General features: G+C 49.3%; 1 protein-coding gene across 2 annotated transcripts in view; it reads right to left on the bottom strand.

Moving 5' to 3' along the window:
• LOC140193831 (palmitoyltransferase ZDHHC5-like) overlaps nt 1-1,780 on the bottom strand; it is a 44,084-nt gene extending 42,304 nt beyond the window's left edge. The window contains exon 1 of one of the 2 annotated variants that reach the window (XM_072250984.1): nt 1,663-1,780. The gene's annotated coding sequence lies outside the window, so the exon portion shown is untranslated. Of the gene's footprint in view, nt 1-1,531; nt 1,612-1,662 lie in introns of those variants that run through there. The other variant, XM_072250985.1, reaches the window with a different exon arrangement.
• Nucleotides 1,781-14,231: the final 12,451 nt, after the last annotated feature.

The following is a 14,231-nucleotide window of genomic DNA, read 5'->3' as shown; positions in this document are numbered from 1 at the left end:
TCATGCCCTGACACCCCAATATGTACATATTGGAGATTTTAACCCGGGTTAGTCCCCCATATCATGCCCTGACACCCCAATATATATATATTGGAGACTTTAACCTGGGTTAATTCCCATTTCATGCCCTGACACCCCAATATACACACGTTGGAGACTTTAACCTGGGTTAATCCTACATTTCATCCCTTGACACCCTAAATATATACACATTTCACACTTTAACCCTGGTTAATCCCCCATTTCATGCCTGACATCCCAATACGTACTTGTTCATGACTTTAACCCAGGTTAATCCCCTGACACCCCAAAATACACACGTTGGCGATTTAACCCGGGTTAGTCCCCCATTTGATGCCCTGACACCCCAAATATATACATATTGGGAGACTTTAACCTGACTTTAACAGAGGTTAATCCCCTGACACCCCAATATATACATATTGGGAGACTTTAACCTGGGTTAATTCCACATTCCATCCCCTGACACCCCAGTACGCACTTGTTTGTGGATTTAACCCGGGTTAGTCCCCCATTTGATGCCCTGACACCCCAAATATATACATATTGGGAGACTTTAACCTGACTTTAACAGAGGTTAATCCCCTGACACCCCAATATATACATATTGGGAGACTTTAACCTGGGTTAATTCCACATTCCATCCCCTGACACCCCAGTACGCACTTGTTTGTGGCTTTAACCCGGGTTAGTCCCCCATTTCATGCCCTGACACCCCAAACATGTACACATTTCAGACGTTAACCCTGGTTAATCCCCCATTCCGTGCCTGACATCCCAATACGTACTTGTTTGTGACTTTAACCCAGTTTAATCCCAACACCCCAAATATATACATATCGGAGACTTTATCCTAGGTTAATCCCACATTTCATCCCCTGACACCCCAGTACGCACTTGTTTGTGGCTTTAGCCTGGGTTAGTCCCCCATTTTGTGCCCTGACCCCCCAATATATACATATTGGAGCTTTTAACCCTGGTTAATCCCCATTCCGTGCCTGACATCCCAATACGTACTTGTTCATGACTTTAACCCAGGTTAATCCCCGACACCCCAATATACACACGTTGGCGATTTAACCCGGGTTAGCCCCCCATTTGATGCCCTGACACCCCAAATATATACACATTGGAGACTTTAACCCCGGTTAATCGCCCATTTCGTGCCCTGACACCCCAGTAACCTGCCCTTATCTCACACAGATACCACTAAATCGAGTCACCCTCCTGCATTTAAACCCCTGACACCGCCACAGGCGGTTTTAAACCCAGATTAGTCACGCATCTGCGACTCTTAATCCGGATCCCCCGCACCCCGGGGCACGACCTTTCCCGGTCCGATCTTCACGGCCTCGTAGCCCGACACCAACAACCCCCCCCCCCTTCCTTCCTTCCTCCCTCCCTCCCACCGGACGAGTAGGCCGCAACCGCAGCCCGGGCCTCGAGTATGGAGAGTTCCCTCATCCACCACCATCAGACCGCCGGCCCGAAACGGGGCCGTCCACTTTACCTCAGCGAATGGCGGCGGGACCGGGAAACGCCGAGGTCCCGACGCAACCCGGACATCTTTTGGGGGGGCTTTTTTTGGGTGGTTGCTGTGGCGTTTGGGCGGGCGGGGGGACGACCGTTTCGAAGGCTCACCTCGGCGGCATTCCGCCGCTGATTTTGAATAATAACCGCCGCCCGGGGCCCGCGATCCGCTCGGCTCCGCTCCGCTCGCCTTCACCTCCCTCCCCTCAATCCCGCCGTGACGGGCGGCCGCGGCGGCCAGTCAGCGCGCCGGTCCTCCAGCCAATCCGGAGCGGCTCCCCGCCCAGCGCTCGCCCCACTCCCGCCCCAGCTAGGTGTCAATCGCCGCCTCGACCCAATCGGCGGAGCGGTCCGCCGGAGTGACGTCACAGTAGGGGGAGGGTCGTCGTTGGCGAGTGAGCGCCCGCCCCACGACGCTGTCAGTCGAGTGCCAATCGACGGCGTACGTGCTGGTGCGCTGACGTCAGGGGAGGAGGCGGTGTCAAGGATCGAGGAACTGTCAATTACAACCTAAACCAATCCCCGAAGGCTGCGGTCTGCTGACGTACAAGGTGGTCGGAAACATTTGACCCGCCTACGCATTTGTCAATCTCCGTTTGAACCAACCCTCGGATGTGGCGGCGCAGTGACGTGCATGGTGGGCGGATCTTCTCGCCCAGCTGACCCCGCTCCTGTCAATCCCAGCTGTGGGCCAATCACCGGACTGGATTTTTTTTTCGCCGCGCAGTTGACCCTTGCATGCGAGGCGGGTCTTGGCTCCCGTCGTGCCTCCGGATTGTGTGCTCGCCCTGTCAATCGGAGATTTGACCCAATCATAGCATGCGGTGACGGAGGACGGTTAGTAATGACTCTCTCAGCAGTAGGTCCATCTATCTGTCAATCCACGTCCCAGCCAATCGCGTGGCGGGAAATGTAGATTGCCATCGCTGCAGCCACCTCCAATTGCTCCAGCGCTCTTCCCGCCCACATACAACCGTTCAGCGAATTACACCCAATCATCGTGCGGATTTAACCCGTGCGGACCTATCAGAGACCCGTATTACTCAGCGATGAGCCCAGCCTCCCATGTCGCCCCGCCCACCAGGTTAAATCTCGCTTAGATTGGCTCCTTAACGCGTCGTTTTAGGTGATGTCATATGATTGGCAGCCAGGCAGTCCCGGAGAGACCCCGCCCCACTAATCGCCAGTCCAAGTCCTCCACAGCGCTGGAGGAAGCGAGAAGCGATTGCCCTTAAAGGGGATATATTAAAGGGGATTTTCCAGATGGGAGAGTCGGCTGAGGGAGTGGCAGCGCTACTAAAGGGACGGAAGTTTCCGGCAGACGGAGCCTGCATTTGGGCGAGTTGATCACAGGCACGTCGCTCCCGTCTTGGCCGAACACTGGCTGGTCAGGCGCACAAGAAAGGCGATGGCAAGTCTCCGAGAAGTACAGCACAGAAAACAGGCCCTTCAGCCCATCTAGTCCCATACCGAGAGCCCTTCAAACTGCCTACTCCCATCGCCCTGCACCGGAACCACGGCCCCCCACAGCCCTACCGTCCATATACCTATCCAAACTTCGCTTAAACGTTGAAACCGAGCTCGTTCGCCACTCTCACGGCCCTCTGAGTGAAGAAGTTCTCCTCAGAGAAACATAGAAAATCTACAGCACATTACAGGCCCTTCGGCCCACAGTGTTGCGCCGACCACGCAACCTATTTTAGGAACTATTTTTCTAACCACCATGTACCCATCTAAGAGTCTCTTAAAAGACCCTATCGTATCCGCCACCACTACACCAGCGCCGGCAGCCCATTCCGTGCACTCACCACACTCTCTGGTAAGAACTTACCCCTGACATCTCCTCTGTACCTACTTCCAAGCACCTTGAAACTGTGCCCCCTCATGTTAGCCATTTCATTCCTGGGAAAAAAGCCTCTGACTATCCACACGATCAATGCCTCTCATCATCATATACACCTCTATCTCATCCTCTGTCGCTCCAAGGACAAAAGGCCAAGTTCGCTCAACCTATTCTCATAAGGTCACCCTCCAATTCAGGCAACATCCTTGTAAATCTTGCCTACACCCTTTCTATGGTATCCACGTCCTTCCTGTCATGAGGTGACCAGAACTGAACACAGTACTCCAACTGGGGTCTGACCAAGGTCTTATATAGCTGTAACATAACCTCATGGCTGTTGAACTCACTCCCACGGTTAATGAAGGCCAATGCACTGTATGCCATCTTAACCACAGAGTCAACCTGCGCAGCTGCTTTGAGTGTCCTATGGCCTTGGACCCCAAGATTACTCCGATCCTCTACACTGCCAAGAGTCTTACCATTAATACTATATTCTGCCATCATACTTGACCTACCAAAATGAACCATCTCACACTTATCCGGGTTGAAATCCATCTGCCACTTCTCAGCCCAGTTCTATATCCTATCAATGTCCCACTGTAACCTCTGACAACCCTCCAGACTATCCACAACACCTCCAACCTTTGTGTCATCAGCAAATGTATTAACCCACTCTTCTACTTCCTCATCCAGGTCGTTTATAAAAATCACAAAGAGGAGGGGTCCCAGAACAGATCCCTGCAGAACATAACTGGTCACCACCCTCCATGCAGAATACGAACCATCTACAATTAAACCTTTGCCTTCTGTGAGCAAGCCGGTTCTGGATCCACATGTTAGTAGGGAAGTGGTGTTAGGTAAATTGAAGGGATTGAAGGCAGATAAATTCCCAGGGCCAGATGGTCTGCATCCCAGAGTGCTGAAGGAAGTAGCCCAAGAAATAGTGGATGCATTAGTGATAATTTTTCAAAACTCATTAGATTCTGGACTAGTTCCTGAGGATTGGAGGGTGGCTAATGTAACTCCACTTTTTAAAAAAGGAGGGAGAGAGAAACCGGGGAATTATAGACCGGTTAGCCTAACGTCGGTGGTGGGGAAACTGCTGGAGTCAGTTATCAAGGATGTGATAACAGCACATTTGGAAAGCGGTGAAATGATCGGACAAAGTCAGCATGGATTTGTGAAAGGAAAATCATGTCTGACGAATCTCATAGAATTTTTTGAGGATGTAACTAGTAGAGTGGATAGGGGAGAACCAGTGGATGTGGTATATTTGGATTTTCAAAAGGCTTTTGACAAGGTCCCACACGGGAGATTAGTGTGCAAACTTAAAGCACACGGTATTGGGGGTAAGGTATTGGTGTGGGTGGAGAATTGGTTAGCAGACAGGAAGCAAAGAGTGGGAATAAACGGGACCTTTTCAGAATAGCAGGCAGTGACTAGTGGGGTACCGCAAGGCTCAGTGCTGGGACCCCAGTTGTTTACAATATATATTAATGACTTGGATGAGGGAATTAAATGCAGCATCTCCAAGTTTGCGGATGACACGAAGCTGGGTGGCAGCGTTAGCTGTGAGGAGGATGCTAAGAGGATGCAGGGTGACTTGGATAGGTTGGGTGAGTGGGCAAATTCATGGCAGATGCAATTTAATGTGGATAAATGTGAAGTTATCCACTTTGGTGGCAAAAATAGGAAAACAGATTATTATCTGAATGGTGGCCGATTAGGAAAAGGGGAGGTGCAACGAGACCTGGGTGTCATTATACACCAGTCATTGAAAGTGGGCATGCAGGTACAGCAGGCGGTGAAAAAGGCGAATGGTATGCTGGCATTCATAGCAAGAGGATTCGAGTACAGGAGCAGGGAGGTACTACTGCAGTTGTACAAGGCCTTGGTGAGACCACACCTGGAGTATTGTGTGCGGTTTTGGTCCCCTAATCTGAGGAAAGACATCCTTGCCATAGAGGGAGTACAAAGAAGGTTCACCAGATTGATTCCTGGGATGGCAGGACTTTCATATGAAGAAAGACTGGATGAACTAGGCTTGTACTCGTTGGAATTTAGAAGATTGAGGGGGGATCTGATTGAAACGTATAAAATCCTAAAGGGATTGGACAGGCTAGATGCAGGAAGATTGTTCCCGATGTTGGGGAAGTCCAGAACGAGGGGTCACAGTTTGAGGATAAAGGGGAAGCCTTTTAGGACCGAGATTAGGAAAAACTTCTTCACACAGAGAGTGGTGAATCTGTGGAATTCTCTGCCACAGGAAACAGTTGAGGCCAGTTCGTTGCCTATACTTAAGAGGGAGTTAGATATGGCCCTTGTGGCTACAGGGGTCAGGCGGTATGGAGGGAAGGCTGGGGCGGGGTCCTGAGTTGGATGATCAGCCATGATCATAATAAATGGCGGTGCAGGCTCGAAGGGCCGAAGGGCCTACTCCTGCACCTATTTTCTATGTTTCTAAAACATGGTCTCCTTGGATCCCATGCCTCTTTACTTTCTGAATGAGCCTGGCATGGGGAACCTTATCAAATGCCTTACTGAAATCCATATACACTACATCCACTGCACTACCTTCATCAATGTGTTTTGTTACATCCTCAAAGAATTCAGTCAGTTTCATAAGGCATGACCTGCCCTTGACAAAGCTATGCTGACTATCCCTAATCAGATTATGTCTCTCCAAATGTTCATCAGTCCTGCCTCTCAGGATCTTCTCCGTCAACTTGCCCACCACTGAAGTCAGACTCACTGGTCTATAATTTCCTGGGTTGTCTCTACTCCCTTTCTTGAATAAGGGAACAACATCTGCAACCCTCCAATCCTCTGGAACCACACCCATCCTCATTGATGATGCAAAGATCATCGCCAGAGACTCAGCAATCTCTTCCCTTGCTTGCACAGTAGTCTGGGGTACAACTCGTCCAGTCATGGTGACTTACCTAACTTAATAACTTTCCAAAGCTCCAGCACATCCTCTTTCTTAATGTCTACATGCTCAAGCACTTCAGTCCGCTGTAAGTCATCCCTACAATTGCCAAGGCCCTTTTCACTGGTGAATACTGAAGCAAAGTATTCATTAAGTACCTCTGCTATCTCCTCCGGTTCCAGACACACTTTTCCACTGTCACACTTGAGTGGTCCTATTCTCTCCCACCTTATCCTCTTGCTCTTAACGTACTTGTAGAATGCCTTGGGGTTTTCCTTAATCCTGTCCACCAAGGCCTTCTCATGGCCCCTTTTGGTTCTCCTAACCCTTTCTTGAGCTCCTTCCTGCTACTCTTATAATTTTCTAGATCTCTATCATTACCTAGCTTTCTGAACCTTTCGTATGCTCTTCTTTTCTTCTTGACTAGATTTACAACAGCCTTTGCACACCACGGTTCATGTACCCTAACATCTCATTGGAATGCACCTATGCAGAAAACCACACAAATATCCCCTGAACATTTGCCACATTTCTTCTGTACATTTCCCTGAGAACATCTGTGTTTCCAATTTATGCTTCGAAGTTCCTGCCTGATAGCCTCATATTTCCCCTTACCTCAATTAAAGCTTTCCTAACTTGTCTGTTCCTTTCCCTCTCCAATGCTATGGTAAAGGAGATAGAATTGTGATCACTATCTCCAAAATGCTCTCCCACTGAGAGATCGGACACCTGACCAGATTCATTTCCCAATACCAGATCAAGTACAGCCTCTCCTCTTGTAGGCTTATCTACATATTGTGTCAAGAAACCTTCTTGAGCACACCTAACAAACTCCACCCCATCTAAACCCCTCACTTTAGGGACATGCCAATTGATATTTGTGAAATTAAAATCTCCCACCACGACAACCCTGTTATTAGTACACCTTTCCAGAATCTGTCTCCCTATCTGCTCCTCGATGTCCCTGTTACTATTGGATGGCTATAAAAAACACCCAGTAGAATAATTAACCCCTTCCTGTTCCTAACTTCCACCCACAGGGACTCAGTAGACAGTCCCTCCATGTCTTCCTCCTTTTCTGCAGCCGTGACACTATCTCTGATCAGCAGTACCACGCCCCCACCTCTTTTGCCTCCCTCCCTGTCCTTTCTGAAATATCTAAAGCCTAGCACTCTAAGTGACCATTCCTGCCCCTGAGCGATCCAAGTCTTTGTAACGGCCACAACATCAGAGCTCCAAGTACTGATCCATGTCCTAAGCTCATCCATAATACTCCTTGCATTAAAATAGACGCATCTCAAACCCTCACTCTGAGCGCGTCCCTTCTCAATCACCTACCTGTCCTCCCTCTCGCACTGTCTACAGGCTTTCTCTATTTGTGAACCAACCGCCTCTCCCTCTGTCTCTTCAGTTCAGTTCCCACCCCCCTATAATTCTCGTTTAAACTCTCCCCAGCAGCCTTCGCAAACCTCCCCGCCAGAATATTGGTCCCCCTGGGATTCAAGTCCAACCCGTCCTATTTGTACAGGTCACACCTGCCCTAAAAGAGGTCCCAAACGGCAGGAGGAGAAGATGGCGGCGCGCCCGCATGTGCGCAGCCCTTCGGTGAAAAATGATATCGTATCTGGTAAATAGGGGCCGTGGACAATTCTGATTTGATGGAGAATGGACGTGAAAGCACAGAGGAACATCTGGAGAAATTGCTGAAACGCCCGTCCGCTGCTGTCATTACTGTGTGGCTGGGAATCTTTTGGAGGGTAGGCCTCAAGATCCCCGGCCTTGCCTGCTTTTGGCGACCGAGAAGGGGGTTGAATCGTTCAGACAGAGATGGTGCTCAGTTCTCGGTGTCAGAGAACTGATCGGAGCTCAAAGTTTTCGGATGACTCAGATTCGGACCGTAGTCGGGTATGGCAGGGAGAGTTTTTCTTCCTTCTCCTGTCTGCGTGAGATGTGGGATATTTGAGAAACTTTGAACTTTACCGTGCTCACAGACTTCTTCATCAAGTTATGGTATTGTTGCACTGTTGTAACTATATGTTATAATTATGTGGTTTTGTTAGTTTTTCAGTCTTGGTCTGTCCTGTGTTTTGTGATATCACACCGGAGGAAATATTGTATCATTTCTTAATGCATGCATTACTAAATGACAATAAAAGAGGACTGTGTGTCTTCATAATCATCATCATCATTAATGATCCAGAAATCTGAATCGCTGCCCCCTGCTCCAATCCCTCAGCCACGCATTTGTCCTCCACCTCACTCTATTCCTATACTCACTGTCCAGTGGCACAGGCAGTAATCCAGAGATTACTACCTTTGAAGTCCTGCTTCTCAACTTCCTTCCCCGCTCCCTGTAGTCTGCTTTCCTGTAGCCTCCTCCCTTTTCCTACCCAATACGTACCATGACCTCTGGCAGAGAGGAAGAAACTGTTCCTAAAACCTTGAGTGGTAGGTCTTCCAGGCTCTTGCGCAAAGGGTGGATGGGTACAGATCTGATCCCCGGTCGGGCAATGAGGAGGCAGAGGGAATTATCATTGACGGCCCTCACCACTCAGGACATGCCCTGCTCACACTGCTACCATCAATGGATACCTCTGCTACCTCCTTCGGCTCCAAGTACACATGTTCCCTATCACGTCTGACTGGTCCTATTCTCACACGGCTCATCCTCTTGCTCTTCACAGACTTGTAGAATGCTTTGTGGTTTTCCTTAATCCTGCTCACCAAGGCCTTCTCATGGTCCCTTCTGGCTCTCCTAATTCCATCCTTAAACTCCTTCCTGGCATTCTTGTAATTTTCTAGCGTTCTAACACTACACAGCTTCTTGAATCTTTTGTAAGATTTTCTTTCCCTCTTAACTAGATTTCCTACATCCTTTGTACACCATGGTTCTTTAACCATACCATCCTTTCCCCACCTCAATGGAACATACCTATGCAGAAATCTATGCAAATATTTCCTGAACATTTGTTTCATTTCTGCCGTGCCTTTTCCTGAAAATTTATGCTCCCAAGTTCCTGCCGAGTACAACAATATTTCCCCCACTCCAATTAAATGTTTTTCCCAAATTGTCTGCAACCATCCCTCTCCAGCACGATGGAAAAGGAGATAGAGTTGTGATCACTATCTTCAAAATGCTCTCCCACTGAGAGACCTGACACCTGACCAGGTTCATTTCCCAATACCAGATCAAGTACGGCTTCTCCTCCAGTTGGCTTTATCTACATATTGCGTCAAGAACCCTTCCTGAACACACCTAACAAACTCCACCCCATGCAAATCCTTTGCTCTAAGGAGATGCCAGTCAATATCAGGAGAGTTAAAATCTCCCATCACAGCAACCCTATTATTATTGCGCCGTTCCAGAATCTGCCTCCCTATCTGCTCCTCGATGTCTCTGTTACTGTCGGGGGGAGGGGGAGGGGGAGGGGGGGGTCACTCAGTAGAGCTTTTGACCCCTTCCTGTTTCTGACTTCCACACACAATGACTCAGTAGACAATCCCTCCATGACTTCCTCCTCCTATTCTGCAGCCGTGACACTATCCCTGATTAGCAATGCCACTCCCCCTCCTCTTCTGCCTCCCTCCCTGTCCTTTACTCTCAGCAGCCACTCCTGTCTGAGACGTCCTAGTCTCTGTAATGGCCACAACATCACAGTTCCATGTACTGATCCACGCTCTAAGTTCGTGCGCCTTGTTTATGACACTCCTTGCATTGAAATAGACTTATCTCAAACCATCAGGCTGAGTGCATCTTTGCTCCATCATCTGCCTATCCTTCCTCACAGACTCCCTGCAAGCTGTCTCTACAACCTCCCCATCCTCTGCCTCTCCACTTCAGTTCCACTCCCCTGCAAACCGAGTCTAAACCCTCCCAGGATATTGGCTCCCCTCCAGTTAAGGGGCAACCAGTCCCACTTGTACAGGTCACCCCTTCCAATTCACCGCCAAAACGCTAGTTGACGGTGGGGTTTCTACGCCACTGTGTTGAGTTTCTTTGTGTTGAAACTCAACACGAAGAAAATCCAACTTCAAACAACGGCGACTGAAACTGAAGGAGGGTGAATTTTCTGTGCTTGTCCGGCCACTGAGAGACACAGACGAGGAAACGCATTTCAAGTATTTTCGGATGTCAGCAGATAGATTTGACGATTTGGTTCATCGTCTCCCGCCATTTATTTCTCATCAGCGCACGCACCGTATACTCAGAGACTGGCATCACCATTCGAGTTTTAGCTTCGGGTGGAAGTCAGCAGGCTGTGGCAGCTTGCTACAAACTGGCGTCAAGCACGGGGTCCTCCATAATTTCAGAGGTCTGTAAAGCTTTATGGAACGCATTGCAGCCAGAGTTCCTTCCCTGCCCTTCAGTCGCCCAACGGGAAACTACTGCAGTGCAGGAGGAAATGCGATGCTACCACAGTCATAGTCATAGTCGTAGTCATACTTTATTGATCCCGGGGAAAATTGGTTTTCGTTATAGTTGCAACATAAATAATAAATAGTAATAGAACCATAAATAATTAAATAGTAATATGTAAATTATGCCAGGAAATAAGTCCAGGACCAGCCTATTGGCTCAGGGTGTCTGACCCTCCAAGGGAGGAGTTGTAAAGTTTGATGGCCACAGGCAGCAATGACTTCCTATGACGCTCTGTGCTGCATCTCGGTGGAATGAGTCTCTGGCTGAATGTACTCCTGTGCCCACCCAGTACATTATGTAATGGATGGGAGACATTGACCAAGATGGCATGCAACTTGGACAGCATCCTCTTTTCAGACACCACCGTGAGAGAGTCCAGTTCCATCCCCACAACATCACTGGCCTTACGGACAATCAAGCGGACCACAGTTGTTGAGGTCTGCGACACCGCGACGCGTAGTTACGTTTTGGGGAGGGGCGCATTAGGCTACGGCGTAGGGTACGGTGTAGAGTACAGTGTAGGGTATGCTGCTACGCCGTACCTATGGCGTACATTTGACGCACAAGTATAAATCAGCCTTAACTCCCTAAACCTACCTCACAGGGCCTCTACCCCTGTCCCGCCCATGTCATTGGTACCAACATGTACCACGGTCTCCGGCTTCTCACCCTCCCCATCAAGAATATCCCGCACCCACTCAGAGACATCCTGGTCCCAAGCACCCGGGAGGCAACACGTGATCCTGGTGTCTCTTTTTCTGCCACAGAATCTCCTATCTGTCCCCACTGACTATCGAGTCCCCTGTGACCATGGTTCCGTCTGACTTCACCCTACCCTTCTGAGGCTCAGAGTTCCCTTTAAACTGTTCCCCTTTCACCCTTAACCCATGACCTCTGGTTGTTGTCCCACCCAACCAGAGCGGGAAAAAGCCTGCTGAGATTTACCCCTATCAATACCCCTCATAGTCTTGTATACCTCTATCAAATCTTGTCTCTCCTTCATTCCAAGGAATAAGGTCCTAACCTATTCAGTCTTTCCTCAAAACTCAGGCCCTCCGGTCCCGACAACGTCCTAGTAAGTTTTCTCTGTACTCTTTCAACCTTATTTGCATCTTTCCTGCAGGTAGGTAGCCAAGACTGCATGCAGAAGAAGAAAGCAGTGCGGCAGAGCACATGGGTTCAACGTTGCCTCGTGTGGGCCTCATTCTGAATGTTGAAAGTTGCTTCCGTTGTGATGGGTTGGCTTAGAGGCTGCAGTTGCCTTTCCCCATTGGAGAGCTGCCTGGTGACCAGTTTCAAATATCGTGGGGACACAAAACAGTACCTGGAAGGAGATTGCGCTCTCGTTCCCCTGATTAAGGCAAGGGTGCACATGACGATTGGGGAGGTATGCTCTGCGCACACGTTTAACTCAGTTCGTCTGTTCTGTATTCAGCTTTGTCGTGTCTGTAACTTGGGGAGCGGGTGTGTCTGGTGCAATCTCTACCCTCTGTAAGTCAATGATTAATTTGCCTATTCGAAGTCAGTGCACGTCCAGTCTCGCTAGACCCGCGAACACAATTCAACATGGCGGGGGGGGGGGGGGGGAGAGAAGCCGTTCCTGATTCGTTCAGTGTGTGCCTTCGGGCTTCTGTACCTCCTGCCAGTGAGGAGAGGGCATGTCCAGGGAGATTGCCGGGGGGGGGAGAGCTCCACTAACAATAAGTGCTGCCTCTTTGAGGCAATTTTATCGCTGCATGCACAGGTACCCATGGGTGCAATGAAAAGTATATCTGCAGTAGCATCACAGGAACAGCATTCAGGAAAGAAACAAACATTAATAAGAAGGAACACAAAATTCAAATTTTATCACATACACATCAAAACAATAAGCACGGGGTGGAGGGGTAGAGATACGTCTCCACCAAAGGAGGTGTAAGGCGCTCCTTCCTTCTGCTAGCCCGCAGGTCACCCTCGGGCAAGGTGTAGCACTTGCTTAGCCCCCCGATCAGGGTCACGTGAAGCCCCGCGATCAGGTGGTGGATGGTTGTATGAGCAGCCGGTGCAGATCACAAGTCCTGGTTATACGACCACTGACGCCAGACAGACAATCGCTGGAGTATCGATAATGGCTGGGGGTGGGGGGTGGTCACCTGTCTTGCACACTGCCCAGAAGAAGGCGACGGCAGACCACATCTGTAGAAAAATCATGGTCGCAGAAAGACCTTGATTGTGCACGTTATGCGACATGGCACATAACGAACAAACGAATGGACAGAGACAGTGAAAGTGATTATTACTGTTTACATGGGAATCTTGAGCGGCTGGGGAAATGTGCCAAAGGATGGCAAATGCAGTTTAATTCTGATGGGGTCAAGGGGTAGCAAATGCAGTTTAATTTCAATGTGGGCCAAGAGATGGCAAATGCAGTTTAATTTTGATACGTGGGCCAAGGGAGGGCAAATGCTGTTTAATTTCGATAAGTAGGCCAAGAGATGGCAAATGCAGTTTAAATTTGATACATGGGTCAAGGGACAGAGAAGGCACGGATAGTACGCTTGTCAATGACGCTAAAATAGGTGGTGGCGTAGACGGTGTGGGTGAAGCTACACCTCTACCAAAGGTGTAAGGCACTCCTTCCCTCCGCTAGCCTGCAGGTCAGGGAAAGACGATGATCGCCCACGTCGTACGAGACAGCGCAAAATGAACAAACATCAAAGCAAAGCAAAAAAAAAACCAGACCCGTGTTGTGCAAAGAGGCCACTGTGTTACTGCGCTGAGGCACTGGAGAAGATTCACACACGAAATGCTGGAGGAACTCAGCAGGCCAGGCAGCACCTGTGGAGAAGGGTGAACAGGCGACGCCTCAGCCTGAAACGCCGGCCGTTTACTCTTTTCCACAGATGCTGCCTGGCCCGTGCATCTGTTTGACGAAGTACTGTGGATTGAGTTCACAACAATGCATTTCCTAAAAGCTGTGAATATCGGAACACTAGCCCAGACGCTGCGCATGGAAGTGTGAGGTTTACAGGTGGTTTTGAAGACAGCCTTATCTATAGTTTATAAGTATTAATTGTCCTCTGTGTTAGCACATAAAATACCAGATAAATGTTTTGTGGATTAAACTTGCATTCCTAAAGGCTGTGAGTAGCAACCCAGACATGCTGGCGTCAGGAGGAAAGAATGAAGTCAGAAGGTGTGATGTTTTGTAGCAACACACAGAAAAGTTGCTGGTGAACGCAGCAGGCCAGGCAGCATCTCTAGGAAGAGGTGCAGTCGACGTTTCCGGCCGAGACCCTTCGTCAGGACTAACTGAAGGAAGAGTGAGTAAGAGATTTGAAAGTGGGTGGGGAAGGGGGAGATCCAAAATGATAGGAGAAGACAGGAGGGGGAGGGATGGAGCCAAGAGCTGGACAGGTGATTGGCAAAGGGGATATGAGAGGATCATGGGACAGGAGGTCCGGGAAGAAAGACAAGGGTGGGGGGGAACCCAGAGGATGGGCAAGGGG

This window comes from Mobula birostris, unplaced genomic scaffold, assembly GCF_030028105.1.
Source record: "Mobula birostris isolate sMobBir1 unplaced genomic scaffold, sMobBir1.hap1 scaffold_892, whole genome shotgun sequence".
In the NCBI taxonomy this organism is placed as follows: Eukaryota; Metazoa; Chordata; class Chondrichthyes; order Myliobatiformes; family Myliobatidae; genus Mobula; species Mobula birostris.
Note: the sequence above shows the minus strand (reverse complement) of the source record. Positions and strands in the feature narration are given on the sequence as shown.